Source organism: Condylura cristata, unplaced genomic scaffold (assembly GCF_000260355.1).
Source record: "Condylura cristata isolate star-nosed mole 26May11 unplaced genomic scaffold, ConCri1.0 scaffold00004, whole genome shotgun sequence".
Taxonomy (NCBI): domain Eukaryota; kingdom Metazoa; phylum Chordata; class Mammalia; order Eulipotyphla; family Talpidae; genus Condylura; species Condylura cristata.
This window is the reverse complement of record NW_004567105.1, coordinates 43,691,824-43,698,077: the sequence shown is the minus strand read 5'-3', so window position 1 is coordinate 43,698,077 and position 6,254 is coordinate 43,691,824. Positions and strand designations below refer to the sequence as shown.

Sequence of the window (6,254 nt, the reverse complement as noted above, 5' to 3'; positions counted from 1 at the left end):
CTGGAAACTAAGTCAAAGTAAAACCTCACTACAATTTTTGTCCTGGCCTGATAGGACTCTCAGCTGTGGTACCATGAACCCAACTCAAACCAGCTTCAAAAGAGTGGGATTTAATGACGAACATAAATGAAAACCTCAAGACCTTCAGGCACAGCCATACCCAGGAGCTCAGACATCATCAGGATTCAAATTTTCTTCTTTTTTCTTTCATCTTTTGTTTAAGTCTCTCCAGGTAGTGCCTGTTGCAGTACCAGATCTTGTATCCTGCTTGAAACAGAGACCACTTTTTCCATTTATGTTGGCGGAAATCTAATGCAGAGAATGTGTCACAAAGGTGATAGAGTCCCTTAAGCAACAAGTGGGGATGTTAGCAAGCAATCCTAACATTGGCCACAGTAGGAAGGTTCTTCTTCCCCTATTCCAGAAACACAAAGAAAGCAAATGGTATGACTGGAGCTCGGGCCTGAAGACTAGCCCGAGAGATGAGCTGTGGGGCTGGAGCCACGACCCTGACAGGGAGGACAAACGATTCTGGTCTCTCCCTACTTTCACTCTCAGTCTCCAGCAGTGCCTTCCACTGGCTCAACCCAACTGGCAAGTGTGTCCAGGAAAAGCAGCTACAGGGGACATAGATGAGAATGGAGGTAGATGAGAGGAGACAGGTTCTGAAGGCCCAGGAGAGCATACTCCCCCAGGAAATTGAGCTTTTTAAGAGTTATAGCAGCACTGATTTGGTCAGGGGAAAGATTAGTTGGGGAGTGGGGTTGTAAGCAAACTAGGCGGATCCCCAAGGCAGAGTCAAAGTGTCCCTTGCATCACAAGGTTGGCATCCAGCTGGCCACCACATGCTGCAGGGTTGGAGTGGGGCCCCTTACAAGTGGCACAATTGTAAATGGTCCACTGCAGGTGATGTCCACATGGCCAAGGCCTAAAACGTGATATGTTTTCAGACTCTGGGAAAGTGGGAAAGAGAATAACGCATAGAATAATATAGATGAAGGACTATTTCTGCCCCTTCTGGGAGACTCCTTCATTCCCAAGTCTGAATCTTAGAGCCTGCAGCCCAGGGTCTGGGTGTGAAGAGTGACTGAGAACCCCAGACCCAAGAAACTAGAAAAACAAACATCTAACCAGTCTTCAGTGGCAAACTGCCTGCTAAAGGAGATACTTTGCAACCCAGTTCTGAGGCAAGAGGATTTCCTACAAGTCTTTTACGATCTCTATAAATTTCAAGAGAGAGAATTGGTGAGCAACGGGGTTCTGTCACTGTCAGGCGCTGATTGAACGCGCCTTTAATGGAGTCTCCAGTAGCCATAAAAATGCATGAAAACAGCCTTCTGGACACAGGCAAGCCTGATAGATGAGCAGTGACACCCAGTAAAAGCCAAATGGGCTGGGCTTGTCCTCTTGCCTGTTGAAGAGAATACATCTTGGTCTCTGAGGACAGAACTTGTGCTGAGAGAAAAGCGTTAAGCATTTTCTATGAAATTATTCCCCAGGAGAACACACACACACACACACACACAAGACTAAATGCTGACATTTACATAAGACATTGTGACCTAGTGGCTAAAAACCAGCACTCAAGTTGGCTAAATAACATCTCTTCCAATATTCATGTCCCATGGACTCCTCAGTGTGTAACCTTATTTGCAAGTGAGGTCGTTGCTGATGTCATTTGACATAACATTCTTCAGCCTTGATTTGCCCTCTACAAGTTGGTGGTGCTAGTAATGGCACCTGCAGGTAAAATGAGCAGACAGTGAGCATATGGTATGATACAACGAATGCTTGGGTGGACTGTTGTTACTGAAGGGAGGGAGGGGTGATGGGGAGGAGGAAGAAGAAGGGGAGGAAGACAGAGAGGAGGGGGAAGGGAGGGGAGAGGAGAACCAGCTCCTCTACTGGAGGAGCAGCTGGCTACTATAAACTGCAATAACAGCAATGACCTAAGGACTCAGGATGGAGAGCTGGTGTAGTAGACAAGCTGACTTCCTTCTCCATAGTCCTCCAGTTGGAGCACTTCAGAAGCTGCATAACTTAAATCTTCTAGAATGGGGAAAATAAAGTCTCTTTTTGAGTACAACATCCCAGAAGTTCTGTTGTGAGGAAGCGACATGACCGGCTTGCCCCAAATCCCTCTGTTTCAGTCAGGTGGCTGCCTACTGGGGCAAGCTGGCCAGAAAGCCTAGACACCCAATTCACCATTCAGAAAAGAGCTCACATAAAGCTCCTCAACACGGGCACATGGTACAAATCACTTGGCACGCACTAAAGTATTGGAGTGCTTGTTTATTTTGGAATGCATGTGGTGCTTGGGAATGTGTATGCCCTCTGCCGGGGGCAGAATACCTCTTGTAGGAAGGTACTCATTGAAAATAAATAATCTTGAGGTCGTGGCAAGTGAGTAGCGTGTGAGTGTGACACACGTTGTGTGTGAAACGGGTGAGAGCAGAGTGGTGATGTGGGGCAGAGTGGAGAGTAAGTGGTGACGCTCCTAGAGGTTGAACAGAAGGCGGATACCAAGACAGAGAGAAAGGTGGGTGTTGCTTTGGATGTGGAGATTGGCTGGGGCTTCGTAGAGGAGCTCCAGACGTGTTGAGTCACATTCGAGGGAAGGAGTGGCAAAGAGGCTTCCAGTTAAGGCCCTAGATCAGAGGGGTGCGGAGGTGAGGGCACAAGGAGAACCCGTGGAGAGGCAGTGGTGGTGAGGTGATGTAGAGGAGCAGTGTTGAGGGTACTAAGGGGGTCAGTCATTGGTGGGGAGAAGCTATAAAGGACCTCAAAAGTTGAGACACCTTATTGAGGGTCATGCATGTGAAAGGGCCCTCTCTGTGAGCTTTACCATGAAGCAGCAATGTGGTGAGGTTGAAGGGGACTCAGAGGTGTGAGAAAATCATCCAGCCTGAACTTTGTGGGCCACATGGGGGATCCTGAGTCTCACCTGTCCAGGTGTATGAATCAGGCATATCCATTTGACTGGGAAAATAAGTCCTACAACAAGGAGGTCACCCCCACCACATCCTGAGTGGGGAATGGATGGATCAGAGGGGCCATCCAAAAATTTGATCCCAATCCCTCCTCACAGATGTTACAGGAAGGAGTCTCTGGAGGTATCTGCACTGCCCATATCTACACCTGAAATCTACCAGTACTTGTGGGCACAAGGGATATCCTTCCAGGAAGGGCACAGCTGACCGCAGGCACAGACCCCCTTTTGTGTGTGTGGGGGGGGAGGGGGGCTCGTGACTCAAAGACCAGGCTGGTACTGCTGCATCCTTCAGAGTTTTCACTGACAAGACAATAGGCCACTTGCTCTGCACAGCCAGCCTAGGAGTGGAAAATACTTTCAGGCCAGTGTGGAGGGGGAGGGAATGGGACCAGAGAAGGGGGTCCTGCTCAGTGACACCCCAGAAGCTGAGGATAATGAGGGGGTTAAGAGGATGTGGGATCAAGTCATCCTTTCTGAGAACTGCTTAAGCCCAAGGAGGCCAGGCTGAGTGGTGAGTTTGACCTTAAAGCGACAGATAACACACCGGACATGTCAGGACCTGTAGCCCGCTCACAGCCTTGTATTGCTTTGGTTCACCCCTAGAGGTCTGGGGTTCTGAGGTCTGAAGCCACTAGGATCTGAAAACTATTGGGGGGTGGTGCACCATGGGGAGACCATCATTTTCCAGCCTGGTGCTCTCTTTGGATTCCCACTGGTCAGTCGTTGAGATAGTGAGGTGGCATTGCAATGAGCTTACAGCATTGAACAAATCCATGAACTGTCCACCCTTACCCTCCTCTGAGGATCAGCCTGCTTGCCTTGCCTTGCTCCTGCTCTTCCCTCAAACAGTTCCTACAGATTGTACTTTCTCTGGAGTGGGAGGTGGGGAATTGACCTTCAGTCCTGACAAGCAGTGTTCCTTCTTTGGCTTGGAAGCCCTGAATGAACGTTTGGTTCTCTGCACTACACTGCCTGCCTAACACAGGTCTATCATGTCTTTCTACCAGCTTCGGGAGGAGGAAAAAGAACTGACAAATTTGGAGCAGACATTGAGTGTCTGCTGGAGCCTCTTCCCAGACCTTAGTAGACTCCTGAAGGGACACCAGAAGGGCACGTTGTTGGTCTCCACAGGCCAAATGACAGTTGGAAGACAACATTCATGAGGGAATATGCCCTGGGCTTGTGTTTCCAGGAGGTAAAAAATCCTCTGGGGTAGCTTTGCGATCAGCAATGGGAGACTAACCCGTGTCATACAGACACAGTTTGCTGTGGGGAGACTAGAAAAGCAACTGGACTAGTATGATGATTGGGCAGGCTGCTTTGAAGACCTGCTGCTCTACTTCATGACTTTCTGTGGGCAACCGGCTATCAGGCCTGTAAGACACAATGCCACATGCAGTATTTGTCTATGTCATTTGTCATGAGGTTGTCAACAATCACAGTTCCTGATGGGTGGTGAACAGCTGTCATCACACAGATTGCAGCTTGAGACTACACTGCCAGAAATTCGCAACAGACAATGGCTGTCACATGACACTGGTCATCATCTCTGAAAGAAGTCGGATGATAAGAAACTATAGGCCGCATCCAGATTTGGCTCAGACAAAGCACGCGGGGAAGCTGACAATGTTCTGATCCTGAAGGGTGGGAGCTGGTGCCTGAGTCAGGAAAATGGTATCTACATGCATCTAAGAACTTCTATGAGTTCAACAAAAATTCTCTCACCTTCTCCATAGCCCCAAAGTATAAGGCCCATTTCAAGAAGATCAAAGATGACAAAATGGGGCTGTGGTCAAAAAGCCTTCTGGAAAAAGGGTGTATATTCCAGACTCTAAGAATTGCTCACATTAAGCACTCCTAGCAAGACCCATCCAGGCCTTCACAGTGAAGGCAGTTTGGACGTGGGCACTGAAATGCCCTCAACAGGGAAGACTGAGAAACCAACTCTTTTTTGGCCTTCTTCTAGGGCTGCCTGTGTATGGTCCTAAACTTAATGACACTTTCAATCTGAGGCGACCAGCCAAGGCGAGGTCCACTATGAGACAATGCATACAGCATTGTCTATATTGGGAACTTACTATGTACCAGGCTTTGTTCTAGGTTCTAGAAGTATAGCACTAACAGCCTTGTCAGTGAGATCCCTGCTTCCATGGAACCTGCAGTCTGTGAAAGAGACAAGAGAAGCAACTATCTAACTTTAGACACTGCAAAATGCTATAGAAGATAGAAAGCACGGGCCCTTCCTGGTGGCACAATGGGTGCAGCTCTATGAAGCTATTTTAGCCACTTCAGCACAAATTCAATCCTGGTCAGGGAGGTGGCCCACATGGTGCAACAGACCTCTCCTGTCTCACCTGCTGCTCCCCTCAGCAGTGTACTTCATCAGTCTGCCTGTTCTGTTCCTCACTCTGTCTCTGGTGAATCCTCTCACCACCCCTGCACCTCTGGCCTGTACCCCAGTTCTGTATGCATAAATAAATAAATCTTTAAAAAGAAAAGAAAATAGAACAGCCATGCAGTGTGCCTTTAGATGAAGGTCTGAGAAGATATCTCTGAGCAGAGGGCATTTGCAGGGCCTAAAGAACCAAAATTGAGCCACATGAACATCTGGAGAAAGAGGGAAAGTAAGTGCAGGGACCCTGAGTTGAGAGTGAGCTCTAAGCAGGGGATCAGGACCCCTGAATCTGGAGGGGAACAGGGGACACCTTGTCAAACTCCAGCCTAGGCTTCCAGACCCACAGGGTGATATGATGGGTACTAGGATCCTCTGCTCCCCATCGTGGAGACTGCCATGGGCTAACACTCACTAGCAAGGACCCTAGGTGCTTGACACTGTAAATTCAGTGCCCTAAAGGTAAGAGACTGCTCAAAGAGCCATAGAAGAAAGCTGTGCACCAGAGTTCCTGTCACCTGAACACCAACTGCATGGGATGCTGCTTTAACTGCAGGAGTATAACAGGAGTATAACAGAAAATAATAATGAACAACTATATACCAGAGACATTTTATGGGGGTGGAATGGTGAATGGGATAAAAAATGATGAGAGGAGAGAAGTGCACTGGACTATAGTAATGGTGCACAGGTGATTTGGTGATGGGAAGCTGATGGGGATTACAACTGAGATGGAAAAAGGCACAAAATGATGTAAAAGTAAACTATTATATTATTTTTTAAAATGTATCCAGATTAAAAAGGAAGCTATAAAATTGTTGCTATATGCAGATGATATGTTATTATATATGGAAAAATTTCAAAAAGGCC

General features: G+C 47.8%; 1 pseudogene; it reads left to right on the top strand.

The window, feature by feature from the left end:
- Positions 1-3,765: 3,765 nt before the first annotated feature.
- Positions 3,766-4,843, top strand: LOC101626299 (annotated as a pseudogene).
- Positions 4,844-6,254: the final 1,411 nt, after the last annotated feature.